Genomic DNA, 26,145 nt, shown 5'->3' with positions numbered 1-26,145 from the left:
AATTACAGATAAACCCCGACACGCTCGACGCGTCAAAGAGTCGAGATTGTGCACCGCGGGTCTAAAAATGGTACCCTGCCGCTTTATCTGGATTATGAAGCGGCTTTTCCTGTTTAGTGGAAATTGCGTGCCCTTTGAAAAGATGACCTCACATCTATTATACAGCAGCCATGAGGTAAATTATTGCTTTGAAAGGTGAATGTATAAATTTGGCGTTATATGACTCGGACCTAATGGCGTGCGGCAAAAAAAGATATGTTGTGATAGCCGCAACGATGCTCTGCTCATTACATGGGCATTATATAATGTGATGTGATGTGTCTATTAGCCATTATACACACTACATTGCTTCATATTTTTTAATGAGGCGCCGGCTTTATGATCTCGAGTGCGCCGACTTTGCCGCCCAAGGTCAAGACAAAGGCGGTTTGAGCGCAAAGAGGCCCCCCTGCCCACCAGACGCTAAACAAAACCACTTATCTGCCTCCTTCCTTTTACCATACAAGGTCATCGCACGCCGGCTACGCCTCTACAATTAGCATGCAGCCTGTGGCTTGGCCTGTCTGGCAAGCGTTGCACGAGCGTGGCGTTCTGCTAATGACGTGCCAGTCATAAAGAGGGGGGGGGGGGGGGGGCACGATGTGTGTTAAAGTTATAAAAGCTCCCCAGGGGTTTTTGCATCATTTCATGAGCTGTACAGAAAAGACTCGCATGCTAGTTGGTCGATGCCTCCATCCGACACGTACTCACCTCAGGTTGTTGATTATCAACACTTTGTCACACGCCGCGGCTTCTGATATCAACATACAAAGCTCCTTGTATTCAACATGGAGGGCCATCAATTAAAGCAATGCAAAGCCATTCGTATTAGAATGAGACAATTACAACACACGCGCAACCGCTGACACGGTTTGTTGGGCTAAGTACTGGAATATAACTTATAAATTATAATATATTGTATTAATTACTCACAGCAGTAGCTTTGTAACGTTCTGGCTTCGCACATGAGCAAAAATAATTCTCATACTCGATTACTTATGCCCAGAAAGCAAATCATAACACTGAAGTCCTACGCATGAAAGCAACACTCGCAACATGGCGGAACACATTCCCAGGGTACGCAATCCAGGAAGTAATTACAATTCTCCACAGACATAATTGGGAAAACAAATTAGCATTAGGTAAATGCAATTTCCACCTGACAGCATTGGAAATTTCACCTCTGTGCCACGGTGGGTTGAGAGTGGCTGCGCAGGGATGCGCAAAGTCAGATGTATCATCAACGCTAACAAATCAAATCAAGAACGGCCAATGTTAATTGATAAAGTCAAAATATAAACCGTATGTGGTTACAAAATCACTGCTGGTATTTTGTAGTCGTTGAGCTTAGTTGGATTTGACAAGACGAAGAAACTGGAGCAAATATATTTACATATATACTAAGATATGTTTACTGTTTAATTAAAAGCACCACTGACCAGATGTAACGACAAAACGGACATGCCCAATGCAATTATCTTTGTAGTAAAATCAAAGTGGCCTTGCTCAGACTTATCTTTAACTTTGTCACCTGATTGTGTGCCGTCCCCAAAAATGATCATGGATGACATAAAACATCCCCGTGGCGTAAAGGCGTGAAACAGCGACATGCTTCGCCAAGCTGCCCCGCCTGCTAATGGCCGCCTGTTTGTAACGGCATCCGCTTGACGGGCTGCCAAAGGGGGGGTGGGGGGTTGTTGTGTTATTGCGGAGCCAATCATCCACTAAGTATTCGCTGGCTCCCATTTCCTTGCCGCTAATGTGTGAGCCTCCCCAATGCCGCGGCTAAATCGACTCTTAACGCCTGACTTGACACCGTGCAGCGCCACGCGGAGAATCCCAAAGATGCAACGGCGGCGGGCGGCCCCCGACAACCCCTGTTGCCTCGGTTACGTTTATGGGCACGGATGCGCTTGGGCGCTTCGTGATGCTTTTTACTGCAACCCTAAATCACCCAAAGTGACGGTGGCCGACGATTAGGATGATGACGCTGACATGACCTTTGCAAGGGTGTTGTTTGGCAGTGATTGCTCAATTTAATGTGCCTTTGGACCTGAAGGTGTGAAGCCTATTGTGTCAGTTTATTTTTTCAGTGAAGGATGGATGAGTCAGAGGACTTGGTACAAATCGTACGCAAGCGTGGAACTGCCATTGTGGAGTTAAAAATTGGCAAATACCTTTAAAGGTACGTATTTGCGTCATTCAATGTGGATATTTTTAGGTGATTCAGATTTTCTGAGCAGTCCTGCCATGGAAACAAAAGAGGGAGCAACATCAGGCCTGGATGTTCATGTCAATGCAGGTCTGCATAACAAAGCTCCAGAAGCAAATCAACTAGAATAGAGTCCTCAAGCGGTCAGTGGGAATGAACATTATGTGTACGGCCAGAAAGCCCAGACACACTTTGCCCCCCGTTATCAACCGGCGCAGATGTGCCTCAGTCTCCTCAACGGCGTTCCCGCTCACCACATCCATCAAAGAAGTGCATCGTGGGACACGGAGAGAATGGTGCAAGCGCCAAGCCCACCATCTGCCGTCATTTAGAAATAAATGACAGGCCCAAAGCTCACGGGAGCTCGTCTCATTCCTCTGCCAACATCGTTACAGTGACGGGTGCCCGCCCGTCATCCAGCCTTCCCCCCCCCCCCCCCCCCCCCCCCGAAATCGATGTGCGAGAGAACTGTGTGCTGGAGTGTGACTCCGAGAGAGGTTTGGAGTGGATTTGGTCGGTGAAGCACAGCCGTTTACTCAGAGGAGCCGGCAGGTGGAACAGCGTGGTGAAACCAGCTGTCTCCCCGCTGATTACAGGAGCCAACATGGAGAATTGGAGGACTTGAGTGGGGGTGCTGGCGGTGGATTTGGCTGGAAAGCAGCTCAGTGTCCACTTTTGTTTGATTAGGTGAGGAGTCAGTCAGGTGTTGGGAGTTTACAACCCGGGCTGGGCTTTGTCACAATATTTCATATTTTACAAAGAATTTCGACAAAGTCCAGGACTGCAAATTAGCAGTTCTCCCTAGGTGCATATTAAGGAAAATGAAGTAGTTACGGAAATGAAATTAATAACTGCTGAGCGCCTGACAAATGAGCCACAAAAAAAAAAAAAACTCACCTAAAATTATACCCCCGATGTAATTTTTCCGAAAGATGTCTGAAATGGACCAGGGAAGAATTTCCCTTTGTGTTTCTTTGCAAGTACTACTTCCGAATTGACAGCTCATATAAGTTTGCCCCCATAACTGAGATGGGAGGTGGACTTTATTAATTTCATGGATCTGGAAATGAGCCGTGGTGATAAGGCTATCACTCTCTTATCTGGGATGGCGGAGGCGTAATTAAGCCAATAGCCAGCGATGATGAGGAAGTCGGGTGAATAAAGTCTCGGAGATATGAGGGTGGATTTTTTTTCAGGGCTGGTTTACCGCGGGGACGATTACATTGGCACTTAATTGCCACCTTTTCTATTTATAGGGTGGGAGGTTCTCCCGTGAGGTAGCCCACACCTTTCTCCTCTAGTTATCCTCTTTTTGTGGCCAAGGTCAGTTCGTTGAATGTTTTGGTTTGATGGGCGGAGGTGAAGCCGCGAGGCCAAGTGGCAGCTGAGATTGAAAGCGGGAATCCCTCCGCCTTTTCTGTCCGTGTGGATGGCTAACAGATTGAGGTCAAGAGTAGGTGGATGGCCGGCCGTGTGATAGCACAAAACCATGTGAGCTATAAAACCTTTAAGTTGGACCTTTGGTCAACTTTTCTCTTGAGTTTAAAATTGTTTGAAGGCGACAACAATCATTTCTATTGATCCTGGTTACAAAGACAGAAAGTCCAGCTCACAGTTTGGACAAATTATTATTGGGGAGGCTTTTTGAGATGCCAGACATAAAATACATATACCAGCCGAATTGGGCACTACACTCGGTTCAGTCCAAGTTACTGGCTAATCTGTTTAATAATATTGAATCTTACAGAGATGCATGGATCAAGAATACGAGTGGTGTCGGTACTTGGTATCGGTATCAATGACTACTCAGGAGCTAAAAGTACTCACACTGGTATTGGTCGAAAAAAATCTATCTAAAATCCCTTGGAAAAATAACAATTGCAAATATATTTTAGCTAACACATATCTTAGAGCAGCAAAACTAAATAATAGCACATAAGCAAAAGTGCCATAGGCCAATGGTGTCAAACTCAAGGCCCGGGGGCCATCTTACGTAGCTCACCAAGGAAAAGCTTGTTCATTGGTTTAATGCTTGTTGCTTAATACAAAATAGCAAATTAAATTCAATTTATTAATGTTGTTAAATAATAACAAATTGAAAAATGAATTTAACCTCTTTTTCTTTTTACCAAGAGTAAACTAAGCGCGATAGTCAAGTGAGACTTAAGTCATATTCAGTACAAGCTTGATAATCATCAAAACTACAAGACATATGCCATTACCAAATATCGGTACTTAAATGTATGTAATTGTGCTCAAAAAAGTCGTATTGGTGCATTGCCAATATTAATCTATAGGACCAGAACTGCAGTAATTGGTCTCATGGGTGTGCCAGAAATATGCTGACGATTTAATCATAAAACCACTAGTTGTAGCCAATGTGACAGCACAAGCGAGCAGAGCTATGGATTTTGATATCTACCACACAATACATGACAGAGACTATCCAGCTCCACCACCTCCAGAGTTCTCGCCTCCATTGGGAGCAGTTAGCTTTCGCTATGGCGACTTTAAATTGCCTGTCCACCAACACGAGGCAGCCGGCGTCAAAATTAATAAAGGTCTTAGCCCGAGACAGATACGAGAGTATTCTGCCATAGCTGTGACACCTCCCTGTGTAAACCTGGCACAAGGGGCGGCAAATAAGCAAAAGCCCGCTTGTAAAATTGTAATCCCTGCTTCTCGGATAGACGTGCGGGAGAATAGAGTGTTATCACCCTGCTTGACACACTCCCGTGTTTTCTCCCCAGATCCTTGGGGCTTTATCACACCAGCATTTCATTCCATTATCCCGAGCACACCGGGACTGTCCTCGGAGCAGGGGAATGAGATGGCTTGTCAGGGTCGCAGAACAAAGAGGGAGCATGTCGAGCACAGGATTAGACCGAGAGAGAAGTGGGTGGAGGCCAGGGAAAAGGGGATGTGAGATGAGAGGCAACATGAGGAATGGAGGAGCTACGTTGGGATGGAAGCGAGATGTTTGGGGAGGTGGGGGGGGGGGATTTCCCTTCTCTACCTTTTGTTTCTTACTTGGGACTTTCGGGTAATTGGGAATTTGTGGCTCTCAAGAGGGATGCTGTTCTAATTTGGTGGCAAATTAAGAAAACGCTGTGGTGGATGAGGGTTAATTGTTTTGGACTTGATTACTCGAGAATTTGCATAGCCAGAGTCAAACTTTGGCCCTGTAATTAAAAAGGTGTTGATTTAAATGTTTGAAAAACAAATTTGCTAAAATGTGCCTTTTTCTAGTTAGCCTAATGCTAACCCACCATTTAAAACACCATCACGGACGTATTATTTATCCTCTGTAAAGAATAACTAATATTAGTGCAGTGTAGATTGTGAAACTCTTCTTCATTTGTGTCTTCGTGACACAATTGTATCATACTGCCCCCTTGTGGCTTAATTCCTTACAATCAAATTATCAAAATTATTATTCTAAATCTATTATTCTATTCTAATACATGCACCAAATGTGGTGGTTTGCATCTGCTTGTCAGACACACACGTGATACACCTCGCCACAGGTACCGCATCATGCCACCAAAACGCTATAAGGCACAGACAAGCGCACACGGCAGCCCCAAGATCCCACACTTCATTAGCCGTCCGGCCAACCCTGACTGGAGTAAATCGATGGCGGATAATACCCAGCGCCCCTTCATCCCGCCGTCTCACCTCCCTCCCCCCCGTTTCTCTTCCATCCAAAGCACCACAACATTATTCTTGCTTACTTCTACATCCCCCCCTTTTGTTTCCACCTGACGTGTCAGTCTTGCATCACCCTTCCATCCTTCCATTTGTCTACATTCTCCCGCAAACAGCTGCTCCTCGACCCCTCCCTTTTTTTTTCCTCTCCATCTCACCTGTCTGGTTTCATCACCAGTATGGATCATTCCTCTTATCAGGCTCCGGTGCCTCTAACGGCGTTGTCGTATATAACACACACGTCTGTTGTGATCACTGACAGCCGGGCTGTGCTGTGTTGACAGTAACATGGATAATAAGCTCATTCCGCATGTGCTTCTATGTCACTTTTCTCTGTCGGGGTTGCTTCCTATAATTTAAGCTCCATCTCTGGGGAGGGACGCGTTATTACTCCGCCGGGGTGTTTAAGAATTCCATTTCATTAAGCGTGTCGGTTTACACTTAGGCTAAAACAAGTTAGCGCCGCTGTTCCGCTTTGTAATGGCTGCCTTCATTTGACAAACTACGGCAGCCGGAGGAGGCGGGGTATCAACGTCGGTAGAATGGTGAAAGTTTTTGCCATTTTTCAAACTAGCTTTGGAAATAATTTACTATGTTTAATGGCCCGCTGCAGGCTTGTTGCATGCAATTAAAGCGGTAATCCATTACAGCTAAGAAAAAAAATCGCAAATAGGCCTGTCATACCCACTTTATTCACTTATATGAGGCTGAAAAATATTTGAAATCAACAGCCCATATCGTTGCTGGACAAAATGGTCACAAGGGAGAAAATTAATGCCTATTTGTACACTCAAATCATATGCATTGTTATCAGCAAGAACTTTGAAGTAACTTTTAAAAGCCGCAAAACTTCCTTTTTTTTTTTTTTACCAACTCATTTTTTTTCCCTTGGCAAAGCGGCATTGTGTGCAAACACAAAAACATAAAAGTGTTTGTTGTGTGCAAGTATGACACGCAGCAGGCGAGGCGTCAGCTTCAACCCTTCGCTCGGTAAAACCAGTACTAAAAAATACTGAATTATTAATAGTTACGCTCTAAACAACAATTCCATCTGTGATTTGCAACATTTGCTGGTGACTAAACAATGATAGCGGCTTTAGAGATGAAAATTGAAAAAAAAAAGGGAAAGGAGGGGGGCGGCGTGTGCGTGCATGAAATATTCACGGAAGCAACGATGAAAGGAGGTTGAAGCTGTACCTCAACAAAAACTGCCGCCATATTGGAATCCCTGAGTTGCAAGTTTGAGGAGGCTGAAAGTCCATTACTAGTTATCACTTGCAGACATCATTTTTCGAAAAGGGGGGCAGGAAAAAGCCGTAGAAGCGACAAAACCAATTCCCCGTCGGTCTTTGGCGTGATGAGCGGTGCGTTACCTCGTTTACCTCATGGAGGTTGGGAGGGCCACGCTGGGCTCTTATAGCCCGCAGGCGACGACAAATCAGTCTTCACGCTGTGGGCTGTCTGCAATGGGATAGAAAAAAAAAAAAAAAATCTGATAAACTACCAGAACATTTTGGGAATATAAATGACAGCAGGTAAACCGACCCCAACTTTCCGAAAAGACATAGCTGGAAAAAAACATGTTTTCCATTTCATATTCACTTCATACCAGTCAAGGTGATGGTGAGTCACCCCCCCCCCCCCCCCTCCCCCTCTTCACTCCATGGCTCAGGTGGCAGAGTGGCCATCTTGTTATTGGAAGATTGCTTGTTCGATCCCCCCGGCTCCTCCAGAGACACTCTCTTGAACGTGACACTGAACACTTTAAATTGCGGTGGATGGGGATAGGCATGGCTGACTTCATTCACTGCCAAAGGATGATTGTCCAGGGTAACGCGCCAGTAGCGGGTTACAAATTGTATTTTTGATCTTGGGTGGACATTTTGCACGTGCGAAATAGATATTCCTTACAATAGGTTTGACATCCCATCTCTCTGTAGATGAGACTATTATGGAACACAGATATGAGTGACCCAGTTTTGTGCTGACAAATAATGGGAAACGTAGAATCTATGTGGCTTGGTTATATCAATTTAATTGCGCAATAGATATTTGAACGCAATTATAATATTACAATGATCATATTGTTTATCCTCTGCGCCAAACCATTAATATCACTGTAGCGTTTTGAGTTACAGAAATGAAAGTCTTCTTCATTTATAATCTGCATGACTTTGTTATACTGACCCCCGGTGGCCAAATTGTGTACACAAGAAAAATTCCAAAATGAATTCAATCATGAATTTTCTTGAATTTTACTACTACCAGTATGAGTTTTCACTCGAGTACTCAACCATACCGATACCGAGTCCCAATACCAGTAGTACTTATGATACATAAACTTTCAGTTAACACAGATAATTGTGAAAAAAAATATCAAATGGCTGCAGAAAAGCACCATCTACTGGCAAGGGAGACTAAATCAATGTCAGATTTTCGAGTATTACTGTTTAGTATCAGCATCCTTTTCGAGTCCCCAATACCTTTGCATTTGTGTCCTGAGAAAATCTGTCCAACTCTTACGCAGCGTATCCTTTTTAAATTCAAATTCAGGGTTTGCTTTCCCCCTGAAAATGGAATATTGAATGTTGCACCATAAGGCGGCAGGCAATGCGGCTCATTCACGCTGACGCTAACATGGGGGGATATGAAGTAGATGCATCAAGCAGAGGCTGAGGCAGAGCAAACACTGCGGCACCAGCTGCTCTCTGCGGCAGCACCATTAAGCCTGGAGGAGGTGACACCCGTTGGAGGGGGCTCGCATCAAATGTTGCATTGCCGGACCGCCTCGACATCTGCGCACCCCCGGAAAAAAATAAGTTTGCCAACATCTGTCCTCTGCTCGCTTCTCTTGATTTGTATTGACCACTGCGCTGCCTCATTTATTTGCTCACATTTCTTCACTTTGTGTGATATGAAAAAAAAAAAAAAAAAGCAGGTGGGGACAAAAAGTGGGTGGTGGAATCATAGATTCCGCTTACAACTTTTCTTTGGGGGGGCTTCTTATAAACCAACCATCTATCTCCATTATACCCCCGAAATTGCTATTTGTCGCTTTGCGGGGAAGAAATAATCAATATGTCTTGTGGGGGCAGCGAGCGCATTAGAGGAAGCAAATTGATGTCTCTCGCCCCAGCGCTCCTCACTTTGCACACTGCACCACAACTAATGGGAAGCCTCACCGGCTGCCAGACAGGGACCCGGCGAGTGTGAACGCGTGTGATTGCGCTCACGCACGCGCCGCAACCGGCCAAACCAATCAGCGAGCGGCGAGGCAATTTGTTAATGCAAAGTGAATGCCAGTTTGTTGGTGCGGCGATGCTCGTGTGTGTTTGTGTGTCCAGTGTTGATGCCGCCTTATCTGTCCCAGCCATCCGGCTTTAGGTCTTTGAGCTGTCAGAGGCAGATAGCCCTGTCACCGGCCCAGCGTAGCCTTTTCCCCGAGGGGCCTTGAAGGCTTCCTACAGCGAGTGACACTTCCAGAAAATCCCCACCTGATAAGTGCGTCGCAGACGGACGTGACCTGCCCCAATAGTCCATCTCCCCGCCCGGGCTTTTATTTCATTACGCCTCACCATCGCCCTCAATCTCAGCGAGCAGACGGTAAACACGATTTTCTCGATTTTAGTCGAGACACCTCTTTTATTAAATCTGCTTCAAACTGCTAAATCTTTTTGTCAGCGGTTTGCGATAGCAACTTAAACGTGACGGCTGCGATAGAAGGGAGACAATATATGAAGGATTAAAAAAAAGGGGGGGGGATTGCAATTCTTCGTGACACATGCGTGACAAGTCGTGAAAAGCCCGGAAAATGCAAAGCAGGATATGCAGAAGTAGGCGATGGCAGAATAATATCAGTGCCACTGCATTATAACATGAGAAATGAATATTTAAACAGTGTGGCTGATACTGTGACAGCCGCAGAATAAATTCATTTTTCTGTCATCCCCTCGCAAACACTCACAAAATCAATCTCCGTCAGTGACATCGGAGTGCTCGGACGGCATCGGCGGGAGCTGCGCGGGTCAAAACGGGATTCTTGATTATCTATTTGTTCGCAGCAGAGGGCATTAGGGGGCACGTCAATCTTCATTTATCCAGGCTAGCACACAACTGGTGCGTAAAAATCACCTGAGAGAAAAATTTTGAATACGCTAGTTTGCGATTCATCCAGACGTATAAACATGGTTAGCGGGTATTAATAGATTTTTTCTCAGACGTCATTCAAATGTTTGTTATTTTCTTTCGTCTCCTGGCACATTCCCGAAAGCTAAAGAGGGTATTGCAGAAAGGAAGCGCCTCAAATACTCGCAGTTTACCTGCAGACTGTGTGAATGAGTGTGCGCGATAAGGCTTTTGTCACGGCGGACGCTTTAAGCCGTCATAGCAGGAAGAGCAAAAGGTGTTAATAATACGATTAGACCGCATTCAAGTGTCCCCGGCTAAGCCACGGCGGTGTGACATTGAGCCGGAATGTACAATGCAAAGCGCCTGAGTCTAAGCCGCTTAATGGGATTCAAACATCGTTAATTTGCTTTTTTAGACTTGTGTTTTTCCAACTGCGACGTGTCAAAAGTCTGAAAGATAGAAGCCCCGTGGCTGCTTATCTGCACACCGCAGCCCTGTGACAGCGTGGCGGCCGGTCCAAGGTGAACCCCCGTGCGCTGTCCCTGCACAGAACAGGTTGTAGATAAAGAAGGGATGGATAGAGGTAAGTCCGTGTCTTCTTCAAAAGCAAAGCTAGCCATCATTCTTCCCGGTTATCCTTTCCCTGAAGTGACTTATCCGAGGCTAACACGATATAGGAATTTTTGGTCAGACAAATTAGCTTTTTTGAGCAGTATTGCTAATTTTCACAATTATGTGGGTGGTTCTCAGAAAGTATGGTCAAGTCAAAAAAAATATATTTTTTTTTTTCCAGACTTGAACAGCTTCACTACCTTTAAACAACAATATTTTGTTGAAAAATCGACCAAGTATATGTAAATTATTGCAATGACATTCCGCTAGTTTATCTGGATTAACTGGATTTGATTTTAAGCGCAAATCTCAGTGAGCTTGTTTATTTCATCCCCGCAGTTTTGTAAGCAGGGGATTGATTGTAAAGGGAAAAAATATTGAATTGTCAAACTGAGCTAACGATTGAGCGACCGTCCGGACCATACTTCCTGAGCGCCAACCATCCATGTATGAAGGTTCAATTGGCTAATCGAAATCTCCAAGTGTGCCATTCTACTGCAGCGACATTAAAAGAACACATAGTAGAAAGCTGTTGGCTTATGCGACCTTGAGATAAAGCTTTGCTCCAGCTATTTCCGCGACTTATGAATGTCAAGTTGGAACCCGCAGGGGGTCACACAACCTGCTTACTGTCTTAAAAAAAAAAAGTATTTGTCTCAAGGCATCAATAAGTACGCTAAAATAATTCCACTACCGGCGGCATGTGACAAACTCAACAATTGCGCAGCGCCGCAGGTTAATTCGGTTCTTTGATGGATGCGGTAAAGGACGGGAGAAAGCCGTGGCAATTAGAAAAGCCCAGTGTGAGAGTGCCGGTTTGCCGCATGCACCGCTGGGCATAAATGAGTCTAGCAGCCAGCGCAACACAGGCAGGGCTTTAACACAACACCGCAGACACGCCTAAGACTCCCATTGTGCCGCTCGCTAATCCATTTCCGCCCTAACAAGCTGCCGCCTTCGAACATAGCCATCCAACCGCACGCTTGTCCACCGTCTGCTGGGTTTGGTTCAGATCCAGTGTTTTTGACTTCCAGCAGCCATTTTAAGCTCCCTCTGGCAACACTTGCTCTCCTCCGTGCCGGAACAAAACGGGGGATGTTTTAGGACACTGCGCTCGAATTGAACGAGGGAGTGACTCTGTATTGATCTGCTCGAAATCTTTTACGTGGCCGGGAAATCAGGCACGATTTAGTGTCTTCCTTGCAGATGGAAGAAGCTATCAAATCTAACTCGCGGCGACACAAGGACGATTATCACCTTGAGTAGTTTTCACTATCAACACCTTCTAAGACAAAGCGGGCTTCGTGGTTTGCCCCGCAACCGCGCCTCTCCTCCCACCTGCCATCAAAGTGACAAACTCGCCAGCGGGCTAGATGCGGCGAGCAACACCCACAAGGAGACAACATGCGAGATGAGATAAAATGCGAGAGGGGATAAAACGTGATTGCGTGATCGGTTTCGGGTATTTGCAATGGAAGGACAAACCTTTAAAAGAGTGAAACATTTGGAGTGCCAGATCCTCGGATTTACTCATCTTTCAAATCATCGACCTGCCAGTCATGTCAGTCTTGCCTGTGCTCAGCTGGTTCCGATTTTACCTCCTCACGACTGTCACGTATTAGTACAAAATGTCGAGCAAGAGTAAAAGTAGTAGAAGCAGCACCGGTACAATGACCTTTCTTCAAATTTCTCTACGTTCAAAAAGTAAACAAATACTGAAGAAGTACAGTGATCCCTCGCTACTTCGCGTTTCGTTTATCGCGGCTTCACTACATCGCGGATTTTTTTTCCGAATTAAAAAAACAATTTAAAAGTCAAAATAAAACTTCTAAATTGAGGAAACGTGTCTAACCTTTAAGACAATATAGTATTGCTCCAAATGTTCGTTTACATTCCTTTAGAAGTCTGTTTTTGCGTGTTAGCACGATCGCGAATTAGCATCTTTCCGCTAACTCGTTAGTACTTTTTGTTGGTGACCGTACTTCACGGATTTCATTTATCGCGGGTGGTTTTTGGAACCAATTATCCACGATAAACGAGGGATTACTGTATTGTAAAACAGTCAAATGCTAACTTTAATTCCTATATGCGTTGGAAGTGACGAAAAAACTAAGTTAATATATTTGGTATGTGTTCTTAGAATTGATCAGCCGATTAATCGGTAATCGGGGTTTCTCCACAAAAAAATCATATGAATTGGGCTTTACTGAATAGTATTTGACTGTACGGATTTCTACAGTCCATACAATGCAGTACAATACAATACAATCATCGTTCTAAACCGAACTGCTGAGCAACACATTTATTGTAAACGTCTTTTGTGTCTCACATTTTGAAGCTTAAACCGACTCGTTCTAATCAGCAATGTCCTTGTCCCCTGAAGCATTTTCTCTTTTGTATTCTCTCAAAATTAAACAAATAATCACCCCAGTTTCCAAGCAGCTGAAGAATTCATGAAAATACTCGCAGGCGAAACGCATATCAGGGCATGAATATGATTTCCGCAGCATGTTCTTGCTTGGAATCCCACAGCTGCTTGTGTGGCTCTGAGCCCTCCAATGCCACATTGTTGAATGTGACTATATGCTGGCCCAAAGGCAGACACAGTGAATATGAGCAGAACAAACTCCAGACAATAAGAAGGCTGGCACATCAATAACCGCTAGGCTGTAGCTTAGCGGGGGGGGGTTTTATTGGTTTAATTCTCAAAATAAGCAAAGATGGGAGGCTGCGTAAGAGCAAACAACTGAGGGGATTGGAAGCGTTTATGTGTGTAAGCGTGTGCTCAAAATCCAATCGACCATATTTTTCAACACGTACAGAAGGCCGAGTGCAAATATTAACACTGCATCTATTGGGAGGCAATCTGGCCGTCACCATATTGTTGTTGTTTTTGCAGAAGCAAACAGAGCTGAGCAGACAGCAAGCATTGGCTCTGTTGTTTTGGTAAATCAGCAGTCAGTTCAATGGCTTCCATTTTTTTTTTTTTTTTTTTACCGCACGTCTGGCTTCTTGCACGGCTCCCCCGGAACAATAGCGTTTGTGCGTTGTTTTCTATTGAATGCCATTTTATTTAGAGCGTTAGTGCCATGGAGGGCGGCCTGGCGGGGTAATCTCATTATTCTTGTGTGGCAGCTAATCGCGTTTTATTTGAGTGTGTTTTTTTTTTTTTTTTTTAACTTTCCCTGGACTGTTTTTAATTACACTTTTTCATTTTTTTTCTCCCTTCCCTTAGGTCATACATCTTTTTCATCTATCAAACAAAGAGTATTCCTTCGAGGTTTGTGTGTTGAAACAGAGGTAGATGAACTAATGAAGACCCTGCAATTGATCTTAAGAGACAACCGCGAGATAGAACGTATCGTAGTTATGAATGTCATGTCTCTATTTTTAACCGAGCGAGTTCCTCCGACAGCCGCACCTGCTTTACTTTGAAGCTATCGTTGGGAAAGCTCTTTTCTTTTTCCCCCCAATGAATAGAAATGATGCTGACAACAACGCTAACACGCTCTTTAAAGTGCAAACGCACACGCCCACACACACACCGACATCTTGGTAAAGTTGTCGTATATTTTTACCCTGTTGAACAGATGACTTTGCCTCCGTGATAACGTGAAGCCTCTATCTTAGGAGGGAGCTGTGACGTCTATTAGATCTATAAATCATGTTAGCCGGTGGATGGGAAGGAGGGGGGGGGGGGGGCTTGCGGTGAGAGCTCAGGGTCGTAAATCTCATTACCTGAGACGGCTGGCGAACCCCCCGCCGCTGCCTCACCCTGTCCTCAATCTCTCCCATTATCAGCTGACCTTGACCGCCAACGCAGACACTTACACTCAATCAAGGCCGTGCGGTTTGTGTGTGCGTCGCTCGGTGTGTACCTGTCATATTTGTGTGGTGATATTAAGGGGCGCCTACCTTTAACGAGGCCGGTGGATACTTAAAAAAAAATATATATATCTGCTGTTGTCTCGTTTGCACGCACCCGATTGACCATTCTGTTTATGCAAATGAGGGCGATTCGTTCAATTAACAATAGAGGGGCTGCGGCATATCTACTGTTTGGTATGTTAACATCTCATTTAATTTGAGGAACCAGAAGAGGAAGGTGAGAAATGATCATCGCTGTAATTATGGGAGGTCTGCCGATCACACGCGCCTGTTATTGCCTTTACAGTGGAGGCAAAAATAAATGTGCGAGTAAAGGCAGCAATCACATGGAGTCATTTTCTTCCTTGAAAGCCCATCAGCACCTCTTAGCTTCTCTAAAAATACATCACGCATCTAGGGTAAAGCTCATACCTGTTGGAGATGCTATTCGATTCACTTGTGGAATGAGTCGTGGAACATGTTGACAGATATGACAACCGTTAAAAAAAAAAAAAAAAAAAAATGCAAATTATATTGAGAAATATAAAAACCGCACTCAGACTAATAGTCAAAGGTAATTTCAATTTATTATGTCGCTGTCGGGCCGAATCCTCATATTTGTATACTTGTAAAAAAAAAAAACTCATATACTGCTAATTTATACTCTTTAGCACCAATCTAACACCTCCCAAAAATTCACGACAAAGTTTATTACGTAGTCATACTCGATGACCTCACTGACGGGGTAGTAAGCGGAAATTGATTAGCATGCTAACTTACCTTTATTCAGAAGAGGTGAAGTAATAAGACACTTCTCAGGCACTTGAAGTGTCTAGTAGAGTTAATTGATTTAGTCTTAATCTATTTACACTTTGGATTGGTTAATCAAAGATCACATAGGGGACTTCAATACCAATGGCGAGGTTTCTGTTCGACAGCGACAGTGTTTTTATGAATAAGACTAGTATTTCAAATATTTCCAAAACTGGTTCTCCTGTCTTATGAACAACACATTTCCAAAAGGTAGTTTTTTTTAAAAAAGTTGACTGTCTGCTAGAAAAAAAACTAGAAGTAAACACGAGACTAGATATTGAAGGAACATTGCAGTCAGCCGCATTAACACCCACTCCGAGTGCATCAATATTTTCAGACCAGCGAAATAAACTTGGCAAAACTTTGCCAAACATCTAGGTCACAATGGGTGAAAGGCTTTTTGTTGTCTAAATAAAACCCTTGGTGATAGCCTTGATTCTTCATCTGGCTGAGCTGAGCTCTCCGTCTTTCGGCTGCCTACAAGCGCCAGTCAAACAGACATAATGAATGTTTGACATCCAAGCAGAGTCGTTTGCCGCCTGCAGCCTCAATATCTCTTCGACTCCTCTGGCTCTGTTGTCCGCTTCTTCCTAGCCCTTTTTTTTTTTTTCTTCTTCTGCTTGTTCCATTTTCTTTGTGCTCTCCAGCTCGGTTACTCTCCCACTTAAAAGCATGAAAAAAGATATTTTTGTGTGCCACTAAAAAATCATTTCATATAATTTCATCTGTGGCCTGCGGAATATGATGGCGTGTGCTTATGCGCCCAAGCTATGGTCTATAAAAATTGAAATGATTTGACTGAAATGGAATGAGATTTATCAAATTAAAAGAGTCCTAGCGCGGACCGGGTGATAATTTCACTCTTCCTCTTTACATCATTTCTCCCCTTTCCTTCCTCTGCTGCCTCTTAATGGATTTTCATGCCTGGAGCACTTTCAGGGCCAGAGCGAGGAATCTTCAGCATTATGGTATATCTGTCTGTCTCCATAATAACTTATATGACAACACTCTCAGTTATCATCCATACTCCAAACGGTCACCCTAGGGAGCCGTCGGGAAGACAAGTTCTCCCTGAATAATTCACCCGCAGAGAGCTAGTTTGCCCGTGAAGAGATGGTCCACACTTTTTGGTCATATTTGATGGCCGGACCAGGTGGACAATGATGAATCCAAATACGTGACGCCGCAGATGAGCGGCAAGGAAATCCATGCGCGGTGACATCCCATTTTCTCAATCATCAGTTAAAAAAGTAACTCAGCAAAACACAACAGGCGCTTTTCAACGGTGGATGAGTTAGATATATTCCGTGAGCAAACGGAATAAGGAGAAGCCCCAGTCAGATGTTTGATGAGGCGCTGAAGGCAAGCAGGTGGAGAAGAGGGAAAGGAAAAAAAAAACACCTTCCTTTGTACTTTGTATCCCACTGATCCACATATCAGCATCATAACATCAGACTGCTGACTGAGTGAGAGCCTAAGTGTCCTCTACGATCAAGTAAAAAAGTTCACTGGCATTCTAGAAAGCATTCCTTTTGACTAGTTGAACTAAATCCCAGCACGCACCGAGCAAAGGGTACACGTAATCACGAGTAACTTCCTCCTTTTTCCTCCTCTGACTATTCTTGATTGCAAAAGTCACTCATGGCACCATCATTCAGTTCCGCTTCGGCAGGCGCAGGAACACCTAAGGGGGAACCGAGTCGCTCGTTTGTTTTTCCTGTGTCTCTTCCACCAGAGGGGACCGGGTCTCATTAGCGTTTTTTGGCCCCTGTAGGGTCCTGCAGCCCTGCAACCTGCCTAGCAAACCAACTACCCCCCCTTGGGTTTGGAGTCCTAAACACAACAAAAACCATTGAAAGAAAATAGCGAGCTAGCATCCCTAATGCCCAAATCTTAACACCTCAAAAACACAATTATGCTAATGCCAGGAATCATTTGCCATTCCATCTCCGATTTAATGCAGCCTTTTAGTGGGTAGAAAGCTAATTAGAGGCTTTAATTAACATGTGCGACACAAACCCAAGAGAAGTGCGAAGAGCCTGTCGATCACGCGGGAGGGAGCGCGGCGAAAAGGAAGTCTGAAAGCTATGCAAATGAGGCGGTGGAGGGGGGGGGGAGGCTCGGATCTTTGCCGCTACAACGCTTTCTGTAAATATCACCGTGACCCGTAGACGGAGCAGAGTCATCTCATTAACACCGACAGAAAGGTGTCCCCGGTAAGCAGCCCGCCGAGGGTCAGCAGTCAATGATGCAACCTGAGCTCAACTCGGGTGCAGTCATTAAGCCGCTGTCAAAACGCGGGATTCTGGGCTGTGATCCGTAATGCACTATTTCCTTCAAATATTACAACCTCGGGGTAAACTACCTGAGGATATATGTCCGGCTTCACGCTGGACTCGCGATCTATAATGCCGCGTATACTCGACAGGGAATGAAAATGTACTAAAGTAGCTCTTGAGCAGGAACAGGAACTCTTCTGGTAAGGCTTGCCCTGAGATTGTGGCATCAAAGTATTGAGCTCAGAACCAGAACCGGAATCATCTGACTAAAAATTCAATATAATACAAAATGTCTTAAAATAGTGAACTCAGGGGGTCTTGTATTATGTTTCTTTTTAATTAAATCCTTAGGGCAACGTGTGGACAAATGAATCACCTCAGTCAGCCAGTATTACTCATGCCAGTAACTGCAAGAAAATAGTTTGAGCCACAGGGAGTAGAAAGATTACAAATAGCAGATGGAAATCGGCAAAGTGGAGGAAATGTAGCATCAAGGCGCCGAGCGAACAAATATTCCGTTTTTATTGACTTTGACTGAGCTTTCAGCAACTGTGGAATAGATTTACGTTTTCCCAAGGATTGCTTCACAGGCAGTGTGATACTCAATTTAAAAGATATTCTGGCTCTTTATTCCCTCCCTTTATTTGCCTGCCTTAAGTGCTTTGTGTTTCCTTGGGTGGATTTCATTAAGAGGGGAAAAGTGCGGGGGATTACATTTTCACTTTTGCTGCTTCAACTTCGATTAGCTTAAAGAATATTACACGGCGATGGGATATTTTTTCTCTATCATCTTTCATTTGGTTGCAAAGCACTTTTGTGGATATTAGCTCTGTATTGTTGTTGTTTTTTTTCCTCCCCAATGAAGAGTTACTTTTAAAAATAAATATTAGTTTTGTCTTTCACCCCCATGAGCTCAGTGGAGTCTCTTTCCTAAAGCTCTCTTGGCATAAATTTGTTTACATGTTTTCAGTTTTTGCATTTACCCTGCAGCTTTCCCACTTGGGGATCCCAAGCAGCAGCGGCAGAGTTGGAGGGGGGTCACCAGTGAAATGAAAAGTAAAGATTCTTGGATGTTTGAGTTTGTACCACTTTAAAATTCATAGAAAATATGTCCCCCCAAGTCCTGGGTGTTGGTTGCAGTTTTTTACCCCCCCCTCCCAGTATGACCTTTTGGTATACTGTGCACATCGAACCTAAATAAATAATAAATGCATGTTTTCCCACCCGTACCGGTATTGAACGGAAGTCCGGGATTTACGACGTAATGAATACCGAAGCGAGAGACTCTTGCTATAAACCGTAATAAATTCCGTAAAGGATCGTTTGTCTTGTCACAACCGAGACGTCAAATGCTGCTCACACTCTATAATGGCTCATCGAAACTACCATCGATCATTTTGCATCCTTTCGGGATGTTTTTATTTTTTTTTCTAAGGAGCCTTTAAGGACAGTTCAGGCCCACCTGTGTGTTCGGGGAGTCTTCTAAGAGGTTTCCGCGTCTTTATTTGCGCTTCGTAGCAACGTCTGGACCTGATGAACAAAATGGCGATGTTATTGAAGCACCCGTTTATTGGACGTCATAGAAATTTCCAAGGTTGTGACTTCTATTGTATATCAAAGTGAATTTTGAGCGATGACATTTTAACAATAAATGGTACTTAACTGGTTCAGATGGAAAACTGAAGAGTTAGGACGGGTATCACTGCAGCAACAAGGCTTCCTGTAAATGTGAAAAAATGAGGTCTCGTAAAATCCAATTTCCGAAAAAGACGGTCTGCTTTTCATACAAGACGCCTTCATTTTCATATCGGTCTGCGAGGGCAATAAGCTCAAGAGAATTCTCATTACGTCGGTACACAGTATTTTATATAAAACGCTCATCTGGAAATCAATACTGTGCAGTGGCTGGTGTGAGAGGGGGGAAAAAAAAAAAAGGTCGTGTTGCTGCGGCTGGCGTCAAAAGGGCCTTTATAGTGAACTTGATTAAAAGAAAATTGCTTTCAAGTGCTCTCAGCAGGCCGGGAGGTTGCAGCTTGAGTTTCGCAAACTGGGCTCGGGAAACAAGATGAAGAAAGGCCGTGAAAGCGCCCGAGGACAAAGAGTGTGTGCCGGCACTGGCGACGGACGGCGTGGCGCAACGTTAGCGCTGCCGTCGACGTTGATACATTTGATTTGCGCCTCTCCGGGATGTCTGGGAAATTGATTGCATCCCCCCCCACTCCTCTTTAGAACATGAAGTTAATATTACTTTCCCAAAAGAGAACGTGTGCGGTTATTGTCTGATGCCCTCTGCAATATATTGCATATTCCTCGTAATCACTGTCATTCATCAGTGGTAGTGCGGGAAAATAAATTGCAGGAAGGCGTGTGCAAGCAATATTTGTGAGTCTGAGCTTGTCACCAATTCACCTGACAGGAATATCAGATTCAAGGGGGCCCTTAATTTTCGAGCTGTCAAGAATTTGGAATTTATTCCTCCTTGAAGTCAGCATGACAGCGGCATATCAACCGTCGCCCTGTTACCCCCCCCCCCCCCCAACCACGAAACATTTGCGCAATTGGCGGTGAATAATTCAACTACTTCATTTTAAAGGAGTCTGATACCTTTTTTTTTTTTCTACCGCGAGCTGGCCTTTAGTATTTGAATATGACTGTAAATCCATTACGGCGCTAGTTTTAACTTTTACAACTGCTTTTAAAAAATTACACGGAATTGCATTTGATTTAAATATCAGCCTTCGCCGCCATAACCGGCAGCTACAGAGGGAAGGTAATGGACTGTGACTAACAGGTGCTTCTGGACCGTTAATCTGCATAAAAACGCAGATTTATTAACACATTTCTGCACTTGTGACCTCACAAATAGGCCCCGCAAATGCCTGAAAAACTGCGATAGCGCACCGCAACATATTATCGGGACTTACCAGAGTCATACAATCACCGACGCTCATGGAGGAAGTGGCACCCGCTGTTGGAAAGAAATACAAAGTTATTTTTTTTTGCTTGGTTTACAAAAGACTGCAGAACAAGATATATGTAATAAACATGCTAGCTGTTCCGCATCGTAATGCTAAGCTAACGGGTGAATCGAAAGCGTACAAGCCGCCCGACACTTGATTTATTTCAGTGGGCAAAGATCTTATTTTGACCTGACACGATGCGCGCCGGGGTTGACAGCTGTACTGACTTGACATTAAGACAGAACATGTAGCCCAAAGACAGACACAGCGGCGGGGACACGGCGGGACACTCCAGTGACCGCGCTCAGACGGGTGAAACGCCCGCCCTGACAAACTCATCCCGCGCGATCGATAGCTGCCGGGACGACGCGCCTTCTCGTCACGGGCCGGCGAACACGCCGCCGCCAAGGTCTGCGAATGGAAGATAGGCCCCGGAGGGGAGGGAGGCTTGATTTACGAGCCAGAATCAAAATGGAGGCACAGTCGCCCACGTACGGTGGACCGTCTTCCTGCCTCATCAGTCTTCCCCTCCGTTGTACCCGTCCTCCTTACGTCGTTTCGTTTTTCTGGCTGCTGACAACGGCTGTAGGCTGAGATGAGATAGTCGACATTACTTTTAGATCGATAGTCGCAACCTCGTCGTTGGCCTTGTGTTCATTCACAAGGAAATGAAACCTATGAAGCAGATCCGCTTCTGGCTACCGGCTAATCGAAGACTGCCAGAAAGCACAAGAGGATGACGAAAATAAAAACGAGTGGAGTTACTGAACTGTAGTCGAAGCGTTTTAATCTTAGGACTCTTAAGGATTTCCTGATCGAAGACATCTTTGCAAGTACATCTGTCAAGCAACTGACAGTCCCGAATGGTCACGTCTTGGCAGATTCCGACAGTCATGGAGGTTCAACCTTAACTCATTCACTGCCATTGATAGCTATAGACGTCAAAGATTAATTTTAACAGAGTGAATGAATTTCGGGTTGCCTGATTGAAGGCAACTTTGGAAATCAAGCGACTGTCACGACTCCGAACTGTCGTCGCTTCTTAGCAGATTCTGATAATCCTGCTGATTCAATCTTTATAACCCTCAGACTCTTAAGGATTATCCGATATCTTAAATATTCACAGTCCAGATTCTGGACTATCATTATTCCTTAGCAGATTCTTTTAGTTCTGTTGGTCAAACCGTTTAAATCCGAGAGTCTTAAGGATTGCTTGACAGAAGACATCTTGAGGAGTACATTGGTCAAGCAACTGACTCATCTGACTTTACCAATCAGGTTTCAACTCCTGAATCTCTTTCTCAGGGTCAAATTGACAGATTAAGTCGCTAACTAAAACGTATGTATAAGGCCCCGAAGGACTTGATCAGTGAGTCCTTGCAACGTATTTTCGAAACCCAACCCACACCCACGGCGCGCAAACACTCCCTAACTCCCATCCCACTCTTGGCGCGTATCAATATTCATCGGTCTGCCGGGTGCGTTTGTGCGATGACTGTCTCATTAGCCTTTGATTCCCTGGTGCGAGGGCCCGTCAGCGCCGACAACACAGCAGCGTTTGAAGTGTGCCGAGCAGCTGCTCGCATTGATCTCCATCCACTTTCTTTGCGCGCCCTGGTCCACTCGCACGCAGATGCTGCCCGCAGGCGACAAATATACGCGGGTCGGTTAACGTCGCGTGCCGGGACCGCCGCAACAGCTGGCGGCGTATATTCCCACCTCGTGTCAATCATGGCAATCATTTGCGGGATAACACGTCAAATTAGCTACATTAATCATGCAGATGTTTCCCGCACATATTTCACACCCTTATTGTCTGATATTAATACGTAAAGGCAAGATAGAAAATCTATCTTCAATAAAGTATATTAAGTAAATTTCACTACTCTCAAGCCATGAAAGAGTGTGTCGTCCGATGACATGATGACATCGGCGCTAAGACACGGCGCTAGCCCACTCAACAATTGCATCGCAATCTGTGGAATAGCATGAGCACAATAAAGAAATAAAGGTGATTGCCTCCCTGCAAAACCGGGTCGGCGAATCGATACGGCTGATAACATTAGGGTGACTTTAATGAAGAGAGTGGTGCCGAGATAGTGAGACCACACAGGTCTGTTGGTTGCACAAAGATTCTCTCATTTGAACCAAGGAGGTACATATTAAAGGATAACAAATAAAAGCATGACGTATAATCAATCAGTTTGAGTAATATTAGCGAATGCAAATAAGAAACAGGTCTTAGTCATGACTGCAGTATTGTTAAGTTTCAAGGCACAATGCAAAGTTTTCCGCTGGGAATGTATTGCTGTCATAAAATGCTATATCAGTCTTCAAAGGTTAACGGCTGACATTTTCATAAATCAAACTCATAAAAAGACTAGCTACAGTAATGTTTGGTAATATTATGATATTAATAGAAGGTCATACATACCTCAGAGCGGATGTCTTTACTGCAAGTCGAGATGCGGCGAACTTGTCAGCTTGGGGAAGATGTTGCTCCTTCGTCGTCGCCTCCTCTTTGCCTCTGCCTCGGCTGGCGTCTCACTATCAAACCTCCCTCCGATTCGACTCCCCCTACACCAACACTCCCCCCACTTTTTTTTTTTTTTACTCCTCCCCTTGCTTACCCGCGCACCCCCCTTTCTCCCCTTCTTCCGACACCGCCCTGCTCCTCAAACTCGAAAACTAGTTTCAGCAGCTTTGTTGCATTGCATTGTTCTCATCATAATACAGATCAATGTTATTCATTTATAAACATAATATTTGACGGTCCAGGTTTGTATCATTATGACTGAATATATGTTGTTATATTAAATGGGAAAAGTCTTATTTAATTTGTAATTCTTGTCATATTAAAATATGCTTGCTGCTAGATATATTGGTAATAATTTGGCAGGGGAATTGCATATAAAGTGCAAAGGATGTTAGAATCTGTCTAAAGGGCTGAGAAATGGTGCTTTGATTAAAAAAAAAAAAAAGGAGTGAGGCACTTAAGGTTCAGCAAAGTGCTTTGGATAAAAATAAACCTCACAGCTGTGCCTCAGTGGTGAATAAAATTCAGTTGTTACCTCCCAAATTTTCAGTCCAAATGACCGCTGGTGAATTCCACAGCCCATCTCTTGGTTTCTGCGCTCCTTCTCTCCCATCGAGAGCCCTCCGCTGCCTCTGCCCCTGTTTCCATAGTGACACTTTCCCCGACTCTGGCTCCACATAATCAAGTGAGCCAGGGTGGGGGGTTGCAGACGAGAGTGGGGGAACCAGGAGCGGGGAGCTGAAGGAATGGCAAAGATGAGGAAGATGAGGGGGAGAAAATGGGGGGCAAACAGCAGCAAATAATGAACACAGAGAATGTCAGTGATGGTTTGTCTGCGGCAAACGATGGTTTTGCTTTCGACTTCCGTCTCGGGTTGGGTTCAGATCAGGTGCTTGAGAAAGAGCGGCATATGGCTGAGATAATTATCATGCTCATCAAACAACAGGGCGGCCACTTGTGCGCGGTGTCAATGCTCCCACCAGCGAGGAGATAAATCATAGGATGTGATCAATCTGAATATTAATGCAAACGCTGCTCAGCATGCTCGCTTGGCGCCAGGTGGAGACGCTGGAAACCTCCTCCAGTGGTGGAATAAAATCATGCACTACATGCAGGCAGAATATGATTCCGCAGCGCCATTCCAAGGGACAAAATATGGTTAAGTCACTCATGGTCCCCAGGAGGAGAACCCCTCATGACTCCTCATTATTTTTTTCTACAGCTCCTGGATGGATTGAATTGAAAATGGGCTTTGACATTCACAGTTTTTAGACGATAAAACCCAATGACTTTGTGTGAGCTCACGACTTCCATCACCATGGCCATCACCATAAAAAAAAAAGGTTCACTAAAATATCAGCATTCATATGATGGGCTAAAAGCAAAATTGATTCAGACGCACTTAAGTTAAATTTGGAGTAGTATCAGAAATTTGAGTCCAACTAATAGCATATCACCATCAGCTTTTGCCACACTTTGATGTATTAAGTGCTAATTTACCATTTGAAATATTACAGTAGAGGTGTTTATGTAAGCTCAACAAAGACGAGATGGTCAAAAACAATGATATTAAATCATCTGGAAGGGAAATTAACATAACGTAGCATTTGGCAAACATGCTATTAGCCTAACAGGTTAGTTAGCACGCCATTAAGAACGAATTGCACATTAGCGTAACTCGTTTTGAACAGACAAGTGTTTAAAGCTACAATTAAACACATTTACTCGTTTTGAACAAATATCAAATATATACGTGTTTAACGCTGCTATAAAATGTAACTTACCTTTTTCATCATTGTAGTTTTTGTCGTTTTAGAACGTGTGACTGAGCTGACTGCCTTCAGGCGGGAGGGTGGCGCTAGAGAGCAGAGAAACGAAGTACCCTACAATAATAGAAGATGGTAGAAGAAAACTAAATGAATATAAACTACGAAAATAAACATAATGTATTTATTTACATAATTTATTTATTTAGGTTGTTTGAGGATACGTGTTGCTTAATTAATGGTATCCTGGACAAACAAATTTATGTAGATTTATGTTTGCATTGCAGTCGCTTCCGCTAGCATTAGCATTAGCACAAACATTGACCATCCAGTATAGGTCAAAGCTCCCGTCTTGCTAAAGGCTCCATTATTTACCACCACAGGAGGCCATTCATCTACTTTAGCTACCACTGTTCCCCTTTTAAATGTGTCTCCGGGAGGAAAGGGAATGATTGTGTCGGCGCAGATCATTATTTCGCCGAATTAATCACCGTTGGAAGGGATTATCGTCAGGCACCGGCTTTTCCGGCGTGATTAACGATGCCGCGCGTGAACTTTTTCACTGTCGATCGATAGTTGCGTCCGCTTTCGTGTGTGCATACACGGGCCCCGCCAGCAAGGTCAGCGTGGGCACGCCTGGGCCTGCAGGTGTAGATTGAGAGCAACGATTAAAATGGAATTTGTGCAGCGTGGATGCCAGGGATATTAATACATGTGCACGGGGATGCCGGAGTTTCCTATGAAACGCGTCTTTCGATCGTAACCTTGACCGGCCATCAGTGCCTTTACTAGCAGGGAAGGACATTTGGCACACGTTGATGTGCTATTAAAGCATTCATGGCCCAAAGTGGGCCAGCAAAATAACTGCAGATGATAATCAAATCATGCACCCTTGAACAAAAGCAGGATTTTTAATCAGTACAATGATGCATTATTCACAAAAAAGTGGGCAAAATAATTCCTACAGCCACACCTTTTTTTTTATCCCGATGCCCAAACAAACTGGTGAAGAAAACACAACCTCCTTGGAGGAGATATTAATGGGGAAATTATTCTTCTCCATTAAACATAATTAGCATTTTCCACTACCTTTGGGCACACACACATTTGGATTTGCATAACAAGTGGTAGCATAGACACCTGGAAACAAAACAAAATATGCTGAAGATGAAAACCGCCATTAGAATATTAAATTAGCAATCAATTACAAGCAAGGTTTTGTTTT

General features: G+C 44.2%; 1 long non-coding RNA gene across 2 annotated transcripts in view; it reads right to left on the bottom strand.

Moving 5' to 3' along the window:
* LOC125992362 (uncharacterized) overlaps positions 1-25,563 on the bottom strand; it is a 31,223-nt gene extending 5,660 nt beyond the window's left edge. The window contains exons 1-7 of one of the 2 annotated variants that reach the window (XR_007489585.2): positions 25,412-25,563; positions 24,939-25,037; positions 23,053-23,892; positions 20,583-20,626; positions 19,322-19,378; positions 19,121-19,188; positions 7,333-7,420 (exon numbers count right to left, since the gene is read on the bottom strand). This is a non-coding gene — a long non-coding RNA (uncharacterized lncRNA). The remainder of the gene's footprint in view (positions 1-7,332; positions 7,421-19,120; positions 19,189-19,321; positions 19,379-20,582; positions 20,627-23,052; positions 23,893-24,938; positions 25,038-25,411) is intronic. The other variant, XR_007489586.2, reaches the window with a different exon arrangement.
* Positions 25,564-26,145: the final 582 nt, after the last annotated feature.

The sequence above is a fragment of the Syngnathus scovelli genome, chromosome 22 (assembly GCF_024217435.2).
Source record: "Syngnathus scovelli strain Florida chromosome 22, RoL_Ssco_1.2, whole genome shotgun sequence".
NCBI lineage: Eukaryota > Metazoa > Chordata > Actinopteri > Syngnathiformes > Syngnathidae > Syngnathus > Syngnathus scovelli.
The sequence above is the reverse complement of the archived record's forward strand: the minus strand, read 5'-3'. Positions and strand labels throughout refer to the sequence as shown.